Source organism: Lepisosteus oculatus, chromosome 10, assembly GCF_040954835.1.
Source record: "Lepisosteus oculatus isolate fLepOcu1 chromosome 10, fLepOcu1.hap2, whole genome shotgun sequence".
NCBI classification, from domain to species: Eukaryota; Metazoa; Chordata; class Actinopteri; order Semionotiformes; family Lepisosteidae; genus Lepisosteus; species Lepisosteus oculatus.
The window spans coordinates 39,587,288-39,600,001 of record NC_090705.1 but is presented as its reverse complement, the minus strand read 5'-3'; the positions used below and the strand labels follow the sequence as shown (position 1 = coordinate 39,600,001).

General features: G+C 39.9%; 1 long non-coding RNA gene across 1 annotated transcript in view; it reads right to left on the bottom strand.

Moving 5' to 3' along the window:
* Positions 1-9,957: 9,957 nt before the first annotated feature.
* LOC107078577 (uncharacterized) overlaps positions 9,958-12,714 on the bottom strand; it is a 5,072-nt gene continuing 2,315 nt past the window's right edge. The window contains exon 2 of the long non-coding RNA XR_001479531.2: positions 9,958-10,439. This is a non-coding gene — a long non-coding RNA (uncharacterized lncRNA). The remainder of the gene's footprint in view (positions 10,440-12,714) is intronic.

Sequence of the window (12,714 nt, the reverse complement as noted above, 5' to 3'; positions counted from 1 at the left end):
TAGGTATTGAATGAAAAAAAGATTCCCTTTACAGCACAGAAGAGATCACTGACATATGCCCAGTTAAACTAAATTACAATGTCATTTTCTAACCTGCTCAAAGTAACTGTACCTTAAGTTCCTTACACCCAGATATGGAGGGAACAAATACAACCTTGTGATGAAAGGTTTAATGAAAGAATAACAAATCTGTCCAAATCCTTTTTCCAGGAATGGACAGAACAGTGACTCACTACAATGTATTGTCTTTCGGTCATTTCCTGCGTACGTTACAATAACGCTGTTCCAGGCAGTCCGACACCAGAGGAAACAGTTATCTTTGTTTTGTCTGAAAACTCCTTCTTTCTGTGAAGGTGGTAAGTTATCTTAAAGCACAGGATTGAAATTGACTTGAATTATTTGCCACTGCTGTGAAGATGATTGCTGCACTGAAAGAAATGCGATTTGTTTACCTGCAGCACACACGATGCAATCCAGCTGCAACAAGGTGGTAAAACAGAACATTGTCAGAGTTTGGAGATGGTGAACCTCATTTTGTGTGTATTAGGATTCAAAGAACACAGAGATTAGGCGTATAGGAGTGTCTACTTTCACTCAAACTTCCAAATAAAGCAATAAACTCTAATATGCTTTTCCATTAAAGTCCAAAAGAAAGCACATCCCTCCCACTGTTCTGTCCCTATTAAACATGTGACTTTTAATCCCCAGAAGGAGTTAATTCAGCATTGAGCTGCGAGGCAGAGAGAGCTCTAAACCTCTGGATTAGATTCAGTGTTGCTCCCTGGTGGGTACGGAATGAGACAGACTATAAAAATTCTTTGGAAGCTCAGCCTCTTCTGCGGACTGGAGATTTAAGGCAGTCAAAGAGCAGCACAGCCTTATCTTACAAGGCCTTCAGCATTCAAACGCTCAGCTTCCAATTTCACACTGGTGTTTGATTCAACGTAGTCCCCCTAAACCTTTTCCTTGGACTTGCTGCTGGGTGTCAGGTTGAACAAGGAGTACCCTTTAGAGCAGTGTTTGAAATATTACCCTGATTGAAATGCCCATAGAAAACTATTATACAGGGCAGCAGAGACTGATTACCAACACCAACAGCATTCTGCGAGCTATAAAAATGACAGCCGTGAAAACGATTGCTCACATATACTGGATTTCAGAAGAATAATGTCTTCCGCACAAGGGCTCGTGGGTAGTTTATGGACTTTCCTGGTAGGCGATTTAGAGGAGCAGCTTCATCTTGCTGCTGAATGTTCTACGCAGTCCGCAGATTGAAAAGGAGAACGTGAAGAATGGAGGTTTTGTCTCCCCTTCTTCCTGGTGTTTGGAAACAAGCAGGGATTGAAGGCATCCAGGGCACGTGACCAAGGAAACAGTATTATGGTCTCCCTTCACACACAACTGCCCCCTCCCTTCCCCCTAGTGACACAAAGAATTGCAGGCTTGGAACAAGTGTCCAGTCACAAATTTGATGACAGTGTCCTGGGTTCGTTCAAGAAACGGCAAACTTAAATACTCAACTAACAGCTAATGGCTCAAACAGCCCATGATTTGCAACGTTTTGCCAGTATTTTTTTTCGTACCTAGCCTTTGCTTCTTTTAGCAATTTGTTAGCATTTCTTCATATTTTGAAACCAGCTCTTGGTATCTTTCCAGAGATTATTTGGCAGATCTTGAACACTTTTGGCTTTGAGTTTCACAACCACCTTTGGTTTTCCTCTTTGCAACAGCAGTCTTCGAGTGACTTCACGACCTCTCAGTTCAAGTATGGGGACTGAAGTGAACGATCGATAACTGTAATCTTTCCTTACAAAGGATATTCCTTTGTAGACTTGGCAGAGAATATTCAGTGTGTTTGTCCTGACGGAATCCAAACTTGCACCCAATGAACCTTCTAACGTTGAGCTGCATGCGAAAGGGGAATTTGCATTCAATATTTGCAGCATCCAATCATTTTACAGTACAAAGGTCTCAAAGCCAGTGATATCCCCCACTGTACACTGGTAATGATGAAATTGCCTTTAAACTCTTCTATCTGAACCCAAAACTGTTGCTTTTTTGGTGAAAAAAAAGTCTGTTTTTTGGTTTCAACTTACAGTAGCTTTTTTAGAGGAAATTAAAGGCTTCTTAAAATATTCCATATAAAACACCAAATACTTTCTTTTGTGTATTTCATGAAAAAAGATTTGCATCTTGGTATTTAGTCAGGGTAATTCCTTTTGTTCCATTATTGCTGAATCGTCTTGGGGAATTTCCTTACTACCTTTTTACCTTCTGACTTGTTTTCCTCCAGTTGCTCGAGTGACTGAAGTCAGGAGGACATTACTCTCAGATTGCTGGGCGATGTAGCTGAGACAAGAGCTGTCATCGTATCTGTACCCGTTGTCCGATCGCAGTGTATATAATGTATGTGTGTACTGTATATCTGATAAAATTGCAAATTCATCTTTCTTACAAAGTTTCTATCCTCGTTTCCACAGAATCTTAAATTCTTTCCTGCTGCAACCATTTTTCAACTTCCCAAAATCTAATGGGGAAACGTGGTAGTCGGATGTACAAAATGTGTAGAAATACATACAGTAAACTCTCATGTAATGATCAGCATATGGGGGAACATTCAGACAGCATTGGCAACACAACACACAGCAAAACAGCACATTTGTAATGGGAATCATCTTGTTGTTCACACAGAACAGGTAATAACAGTTCACGTCTTTCAATACTGAAATCACATTGCACAAAATTATCACATTAAGGCAGTATAAAATTAAAGCAGTTCGATATGTTTGTGGAATTAGGATATTTTGTTATGGAATTATGTTAAGACGTCCAAGTTTTTTAAATAAACAACACTCTTGGGGTTGGGTAGAATGGGAAAGATCATGTTTGCAGGATGTTTATTTCTTCCAAACACCATCAATCAACTGCATGTCTCTGACCATTACGATAAGCCAAGGCCAGCCTCATAGAGGGTAGAGGTTACTGGATTACAGATAAAAAAGTGCAATAATTAGAATGCTTAAATTCACTTACAGAGGCTTACTGGGGTTCATTTATAACTGGTGTAAAATGGTAACACTTCCTAATTTATTCTTACTAATAAGTGTGCAGTTATCATACACATGCTTTCATGCAAATAAGACATGGACATCCCCACACTGTTCTGAAAAGATAACAGGCTAGCTACAGTAGCTGTGTCTTTTGCCTGTGTGCCAGTACTTAGGAAAAAGGGAAGTCACTGTGCTTCTGCTTTTTTTTAATTCTGGTGGCTTACAAATACATCTTTTCCTTTGAAAACAACCCTCACTTTGTGTGTTCAGTAACTTTTCAAATGAATGATGACTCAAGACTTTGTTCTGCTGTTTGTTACTGGGTCGCAACACAATACCACAGTGTGGGAACTCAGAAAAGTGCTGCTACTCCACCAAGTATTTTACATGAACCCCAAGCCCACCTCCACTGCTTTTAGCATGGTTAAAGAAGGCTGCTTTTATTTACATTGTAAATGTCAGGTGTAGCTGCATAACATTGACACTGATGCATCTTGAGGTCGCTGGCCAGGTTTGGGAAGAGTACGAAAGTGACACGAGAGCACAGCTGCTTGGAAAACTGAACCAGCAGGTGAACCCATTGTTATAAATTAGCCGTTTTTCGAAGACTGAAGGTTGCGGAGATGTGAGTACTGTATAATAGAAACGAGAACAAAAGAAGGAGTGAACATTCAGAAGGCTGAACTTTACAAGGACTATTCTGTTTGTGTTTTGACTTGATTTCGTTACCAGAAAAACGTCTTTGGAAGAGTCAAAGGAAGGCTTCACCTTTTTCTCAAGCAGCTGCTTCCTTTGGTGGCTCATGCTCTTTCCTGGCGTGAGAGAGCAACACACATTTAAGAAGAGTATATTTTAGGAAAGGTATTGAGCCTTAAACAAAGCTGTGTCTGTCTGTGTGTATTCAGCCTGTACTACAAAACTACAGCACCTTAAAAGGGTTTTGAAGCTGACATCAGCCCATGAAACACAGCTAAGTAACTATTTCCTGTATGGAGCTACAGATAATGTGTTATGGAAGGGCAATATGGGCAGAGGAAGATGTGCGTTTATGTATTGTTTCATTTCTAAGACTCTGTGATTGTTTTTAGGGTGTATTTATGTTTTTGTAGTTTTGTATGGGGATCCCAAAGAGAGATTTCCACCCTTCTCAACATCAGCGAATGTAGTTGCTTCACAACTGTATGCTTATTTTCTGTTCCACTTTGATATACCCTTGTATTCTTTATAGTGTTTCACAACACTTCCTATGCATCAAATGGTTTTAAAGCGTTTCAGTTGACCTTTTGACTCTGTTTGGACTTTTTATACAAAACGGTGGGATTTTTTTTCTATATATATATAATTAAAAGTAGTAAATTGCCTCTGCATAGAATAGGACCTCAAACTTTCTGGCCACTTACTTTTGCAACAAAAACTAGAGAAAAGGGATAATTTTTGCTGAGTGCCTACAGTACACAAAAATGGCCATATTTTGTCACTTCTCAAAATCAAAATATATTTTCTCTGCTTCCAGGTTTATACCTCCTCCATGGATGATGCAAAATAAGGGATATGTAATCTTTTTAAGTTCAAAACCTAATAGTAATTTTTACAATACTTATCTATATATATCCAATACAATTACAATTTCCAGTTTCCCTTGCGGATCGTAGTGTATACTAAAGATCCACACCTGCTACTGCAGTCTTAGTCTCAGCTGGAGGCTTAGCTGGGTTCAGATACTTGCCCAGTGTAACATACAACGAATCTCCAGTAGATATGAGGACGGAACCAGAAACTCAATGTCAATGAAATCAAAGGACACACCAAGTGTTATCCTACAGCACATTAGTATTATATGTCCGTGTTACATATTATTTTGTGCACTGCAGTTTTTTAAAACTGCTCTACAACTGTATAATTACAGAAGGGCATTTTCATGAGCTGTTGCATAATTACAAGAAGATTATCTCATAATAACGAGGTTATTTTCTTGGAAATGATTTTTTTTTCCTTGGTGGCAGCAATGTACTTCCATTTTCCTTTTCAGTAAAACTATTTTGTGTCTATTTCACAGTATTTGTCTCCACCTTGAATAAAAGAAGGTGAGCTTAACTTTAACTACACTGGGCTCCTGCTCTTTTATCACTGGATTTCCAAACCATGCATCATTATTCAATATTACTCATCTACACATGTTGCTAGGTCAGGATGATTCTCTTTCTGTAGTTTTCCTTGTAAAAGTATTAGTATTTTTTCAGTATTGCTGTGTACAGCCGTTTTATTGCACTGTGAGCCAGACTTTCCTGCTTTATTATGATTTTCCTCTTACCCAATTATTCTAAAGCCTGGAACTAATGAAAAGATAAAGAGACTAATATGAACACATATCTTTGTCTTTTATTTCATTCGTGCTGTATACTAATATCAAGCAGATACAGTATGTTTGATGATCAGGACTTTGGAGGTGAGAGTTACACAACTGGTTAGTATGTTGTTGAATTCGATACCCTGCAGTTTTTCAAGAAACAGCAGGATGCCATCCCTGGATCAATGAGTTACCTGACAGGCTGGATTGACCAAAAGGCCTTTACTCATTTATAACCATTCCTACAGTATGTCCTTACGTTCCTAATTGGTAGGACAACTACTTTGAAACTGTTTCAAAGTCCTACTACACAAGGGCTACCTTGCACTTTTCCTCCATGTGGATTAAAATGTAATCTGAAAACTAAGGGAATTATGTCATGTGATATAAATGGTTGAGTATCTGGCGTTAGGACTTGTAACCAAAGTGACAGGAGGAATGTAGTCTGAAAAATATCCCACAACGAAAAGCAATTCGTTGACCTTTATGCATTTGACTAGGTTAAAGATGCCTGTGCTGCCAAATAAGCAGGAATAATTTTCTTAATGAGGCCTCCTTATAAATGTAAACTGAAGAACGAATCCTTGAGGACTTTACATGTCTGACCAGGCAAGGATATTCATTCCTCTATTTGTGTTGGAAGAAGGGCGACCTTATTCGATATAACTTATAAAACGGCTAACTCGATCTCTTCATCGGCGTCAACAATGTGAATGAAATCAGTATAGATGGTCAAGACTTTGTTCCGTCTTCGGAGGTGGCATTTCCAGAACAGTTGGTAGCCCTGGTGCAGCAGAACTTTGAATCGTTTTGTCTTTTAATCGTTCTTTATTTTGGTCAACTCTGCGAACGGTTGGAATGAAAAAAATGTTGTAGCAGGAACGCCTGTACAAATGGACGGCAGGAAGTTGAGTTTGCGATTGACATGCGGGAAGTGATTGCATACTGTCCCCCAAGCCCGTCTACATTGTATGGGCGACAGGGCCTTCTCCTGCTATGCCCCCAAGCTCTGGAACTCTTTGCCCAAGGATATCAGAGAGTCACCTTCTCTAAACTCCTTCAAATCCAGACTCAAAACCCTCTTCTTCAGAAAAGCCTTTACTGAACTGGTTCCATCCTTCACCCCTCTGCTCTTCTTAATACCATCTTCCACGGTCTCCTCTATTGTTATTGTTGTATTGTTGTAATTATAATTGTGTCCTATCTTATGAAATCTTCTTATTTATTGTTATTGTCATCCTGTAAAGCGCTTTGAGAAGCCACCTTTAAAGGCGCTATATAAAATAAAGTTTATTATTATTATTATTATTATTATTATTATTATTATTATTATTATTATTATTATTATATTGTCAGATGTGAAAAATGAAACAAACTTCAAGCTCATTACCTACACAGCTGTAATAACCAAGTCCGTGGACTACCTACATGGCCACATTGACCTAAATTAACACCACCAACATGTATCTGATGTTACTCACGTTACTGCAAGTCTTCAGAAAACAGAATGTAAACTGCAGAAATGTTAATGTTGCATCGGGAAATGAACAATGATTTGCCATAACTCTTTATGAAGACACTTAAAAACTGAATTCCACTCTAATTGCAGTATCTGGGAGGTAATGGAAGGGCTCCTGCTCAAGTCATACTAATTATGCTGTTGCCACTAGATGCCAGACAAAACAGAGACAGCGTTTATCTCATGACATGTGAACTCCTCTTCTCAGCCAAGGTGAGTCAACTGGGATTCCTGCAGCTCAGTGCTGTTACTGACCAGCTCTGCTTCCCTAGCTGTGCTAAAAGGAAAGGTGGTGTTTGACATGGTTGATCGAACTGGGCTGTGGTTAATAAAAAGCCATCACGACAATAAGGAAACATTTCGCACTTTGTTCCATTACAGTCATCGTATTTCAATATCAGGAGGTTTAAATGGAGAGTCTTTAATACGAGGGTCCCACAGAGATTTGGCGTGGATGCAGACATGTTTCAACTTGCCTGACATGCCATTTCACAGTTGTGCTGGGAATTAGTTTAAAGGTTTTAGGGAGTTCACAGGTTCAAGTTTAACAGACTGCCTCCATTTTCCGTATTACTTTGTTGAAGCTCGCATCTTGATTGAGCTTAAAGAAGGCAAGCCCACCTACTGCCTTCTGTTACAGAAAGAATTTTTAATTACTTTATTTAACACTGCCGCTAACAGGGCTCCAAGTCAATGTTATTAACTTTACGGTGCGAAAGTAGGGGAGGTGGTAAAGACATATCCTGATTAGCGCGGTTGTGTACAAAAAACAAACTTTTACCATCTTTTCACCTTGCAAATCCGGCTCAAGAAGAGTCTAGCTAAATCTGTGGGACATGTTTGCTGCCCCATGTTTTTTTTCTATATCGATATGTCAAGTGTCAGCATTCCTCTGAGCACATTTTTGTTTGTGGAGATAATGAATGTACTGTTAACTTACTGGGAGCAAGAATTTCAAAAATTCCAATGAGCCTAAGTCATCAATTTTTTTATTTAAAAAAAAATCAAAAAGCTTCTGGATCAGATCTTTAAGCAGCAAGACTTACAGTAACTAGGGTAACGGTCATGAAGAAACTCGCTACTGACTGATCTACAGTATTGCACAGAAATCACTTTAACTCAACAACTTTACGTCACTGACCTTGACGAGTTATTTCGGAGCGCACACAGACATCCACAACAACAACCCACGACCTCCAATGCCAGCAACAATCAACTCTGTTTTTTAGGTCTATTAATAATTTCTGTTTAATTGTCAAATTCATTAAGTATGGGTCTCGAAGAGATTTTCACAGTTGTGTTTTTGATGTGTTTTAAAGTGTTCAGTCGAGTCTTATTGTACAACAGAAAAGGATGCCGTAATCAAACCTTCCGAAGTGAATTAGGCTTCAAATGAAATTGGAACGGACTTTTCAGAGAGGCCAACTTATATAGTGGTGGAAAACACAATCGCATCCGGAGCAGTGTGAGATAATATCAGATTTGTTATTCTGTAACTCCTGATTCTGAAGAGAAACCACAGCAGGTGTTAATTGTTTCTTGCTCGTGTGATGCCTTTTTAAATGCATAAAAGCGGAGACAATTATAGAGTTGGTATCTGAAGGACCGAGTAGAAATTAACTTGAAAAAAAAAGTTTCGGCTATAGAATATCTTCAGCGCAGTAACGATATGAGGACAGGTGAGGTACTGTTCAGTTTAAAATTTGACATTTTTCCATGCACGTTTCTCTGAAATGTGAGAATTTTAAAGAATATTTTGATCTTTAGATTTAGAATGCCTTTTCGGAAGAAAGGAGAGACCATCAGACTGAACAGAGAGTGTAGCCTCAGCCTCTATGTCCCTGTATACCTTTATTAAACTAAATATCACACAAATGGTGCCAGAGGATTTCCTACAGTTCGAGCACAGGAGTTGGTCCCAGATGAGAATTAGATAATTTAATTTGCAGATATCTCCAAACGCGTCCTCAGAGACCTACCACAATCTTGGGCAGTACAGCTTTTCTGGATGTTTTACAGAGACTAATGTTGCCATCTCTGAAGTTCTGTGACTGGACTCAATTTGACACTGACTTCATTTCTACCCACTGTGACTTCTAATCCTTTTTCTCTATCACACCATGGGACTATGGTATTCAAATCCTATACACTGTAAAATTCTGCCTGTGACTGTACGCTGAAGAATGGTCACTGTCAGCTACAGGGTTAGCTGTTTTGTTCATATTGCTACTTCAGTGCTGAGTGGGTTAATTAAATCATTTATTGAAGGTTTCCAGGGCGTTAGCCTGAATAATGTTTGAGTTTGTGGGGCATTCAGACATCCACAATCACCGGGGGAAAAACATCTCTCCGTCCGTAATTTTTGTTACGATACACTTTGCATGTATTTATTCCTCGATCTCAAAATCCAAACAGCAGCCGTGTGGTTCAAACCAATACTCTGGCTTCTTTCAAGAAACGGCTGGATGGGATCGCTGCTTCAATGAGCTAGTAACTATCAAACAGGTGAAATGCGTCAAATGACTTCTTCTCGTTTGTAACCTCACGTATGTTTTTAAAATATCTGTTTTTTCCTCGTTTCATCTCTGGGTTTGAAAAAAAAAAGAACTTTCATTGAAGTAATTGCACTGTTCGGCCAAAACTAATGGTCCTGTTCCACAATGGTGTTTCAGAGGGGAAAATCAGATGCTCTCATTCCGTTCAAGTCAAACAAAAGATTCCTCAGTAGCCCTGAATGAATGATGCTTCTGTGGTAAGGAAAGATATGAAAAAGCGAACAGGCAGCACTGCGCAGTCTGTGTCTGATCTGCCCTCTGGAGGCGCAAGTCTCAACACCAATATTTAGGAATTACAGCACAATCCTTTTCTAAACATAAGCATCAGACTTCAGCACCTGTGTCTAACAAAATTGATAAGTACCACTAAGGGCTAAATGTTGTTTCTCCTCCTTGCTCGTTTTGCACAATACATTTCAGGATAGAGTTATCTACAGAAACATAGACAGGTAAAAAGATTGTTTTCATATTAGTTAAACAGCTGGATGGGAGCGTTTTAGAGTATTTTTTATTAACTTTGTGTGTTAGGCTACATTATTTGAAAAACAATCGAATTACAGCTAACGGTGTCTGAAAGACGCAACACTTTCTAAGCTACAGTAGTAATTATCTCTGCATAAAAAGACAGCTGTCTGCTGGTTTGGCCAGATCTGTCCCAAGTCCAAGACCATTATTAGCAGGGCAGCGCTTGAGATGCGTCGCTAAGGTTGGCAAACTCCGACGGACGTCCTACTCTTCGGAACGATAATCCCCGCACGGTAGTGGTTCCGTTAAACTCAGCGTTTGCTTCCAGCAGTTTTTATTCCCCGATTTGTTTCTGGCCTGTCGTTCTGCGGCTTGTCAGACAGGATCATTCTCCCGTGGGCTGATGATGTTCCGCATGGACTCCTCCATTCACAGGCCTGCACAGTCATCAGCCTGGTTCAGACCCGATCTCATTGATAATGTGGCCCCGTCAGCAAGTGTGTCTGGGGAGAAATAATACAGTAGATCACCGCTTTTTCGCAACTGTCACCAACTGACAGCTTCCACCCGAGAACAATCTGAGATTCCTGCGATAGATATAATTTGCATATACCATGTAATCACTGGCTGCATCACTGTGTTTCTCAAGAAAATTATCAATGACAAAAAACGTGGGAACACTTTAGGTTAGACGAATCGCCTACAACTGCAGGCTAAACCATGGTTTGGTAGGAAATCTGTTCGTCATTGCCTACAGTAAATCTCCTTTGATGAAACAATCCTAACGAGAATTTTAGTGTTCAGCTAATGCATATTAGTTGCGTTGGGTTTTCACGGTAACGCGTTAAATTTACCGCGTCTCTTTTGTAAGGAATCGGTGGGGAGAGTGACATTAAAATGCCATTTATAAATATAAAAGATTATAACGATGTGTGTACGTGGGTATGTTTTAAATGATGGTACCTCCATCAAAACCGCACTTATACGATGTCAGTGGACTATATTATTTCCAGAGCCCCTAAAAGACAAAAATACTCACTTGACTAAAAACAGGTAGTATTCACTGTAAAGATTGATATAACTCTAAATCACACAACATCTGTTTTGGTTAAACTTCCATTGCATAGGTTACGTGATGCAAGCTCTCTACAGTATCATACCCCGGCATGACCCCTACAGGCGCTCGTGTGCAAAAGAGCAGCATTTGTTATGAGAGGAATGCTAGTACACATACAGTAATGTGCCCAAGAATTAAATACGTATGGGTGAGCATTACAGAACTAAATCAAATAACCTCTATAAGTGTTAAACATAAAAAATGTTGTATGTGCAGTACTTTTCACCATGAATACCATTGTGTCTATCTCTATGCTTTAATTGGGCTTTACCGCCTACTTATTGTAGTGAACCACACACAACATATTTATAAGGGAAGAGCTTCGCTTTAGTTTTTTTCCATACTGATGCATCCGAGCTGCAGGGGACTTAGTGTTTTAGTTAGTCGACAGTGCCTCCAAGCGGCTGACTTTATATACAGCACAGGGCAAGCTTGCACAACAGGAAGATACAGTACATACTGTATGTTATGTTATGCTAACAACGCAATGCGAACCCGGTCACATGTGTAGGTGTGATATTCTGAGAGCTTAGTACGCGGCTGTAGAAAATAGTATTCCCCTCATCCACTTTTTGTACATCTTTATTTTCTCACGAGTACGAAACGGCAGAAATATTTCAACGCATTGTAAAAGAAGAAGAGGTTTGCTTTGCCTGAGGGCATTTGTGCAAAGGTGGGAAGTACACACAGAGAAGACAAGGGTGTTTCTCGATTTCCATCACTCTACATTGATGTCATGGCTCAGTTTAATAAATAAAAGGAACATGTTATGGCACATTGAAATAGACGGCTCTTTGGATTCAATCCACTCCTCTATACTACACTTTGGTGGTTCTCCAAATTCACAAATGACACCCAAGATTGACCCATATTTAGTTAACTATGTGTTCACTAGGATCAACAAGAATTAAGTGTAATGAAAGGATTATGGAACGTTTTAGTGAAGAGTTGGCTTAATCTGCTTTGCTGAGGGTTACTACCTGCCCATAGGACAAGGAGACTGGGTCACCCATGCAGAATGACCAAGGAGGTGCTGCTGAGGTGGTGACAGACTGGAGGTTCTCTTCTGTCCCTTACATACAGTATATCTTTTTGGATGCAAAAAGACATTTGTAATGGACAGAATTAGATAAGATATAGTATAACCTTAAGTCCATAACCTGGACTTGAACGTGAAGAAAACGAAAGAGCTAATAGTGAACCTTCGGAGACACAGGCCACACACTCACAGCCCACTCAGTATTGATGGAACGGAAGTGGAAACAGTCACCAGCTTTAGGTTTTTGGGAATTCACATCTCTAAAGATCTCACCTGGACTGTGAACACTGACTCTATCATGAAGAAGGCTCAGCAGCGCCTTTATTTCTTGAGGTGCCTCAAGCGATGGGGGATGCCAATACATGTGCTGGTGAACTTCTACCGCTGCACCATCGAGAGCGTCCTCACCAACGGGATCACCGTGTGGTATGGCAACACCTCTTCGCGAGAAAGAAAGGCACTGCAGAGAATGGTCAATATGGCCCAGAAGATCATCGGCTGCGGTCTCACCAAGATTAAACAGCTCTATGAGGACCGCTGCCGTGGTAGAATTCTGGCCATCACAGAGGACAGTCACCACCCCGGGCATGAGCTCTTCACCCCACTGCCCTCAGGCAAGAGA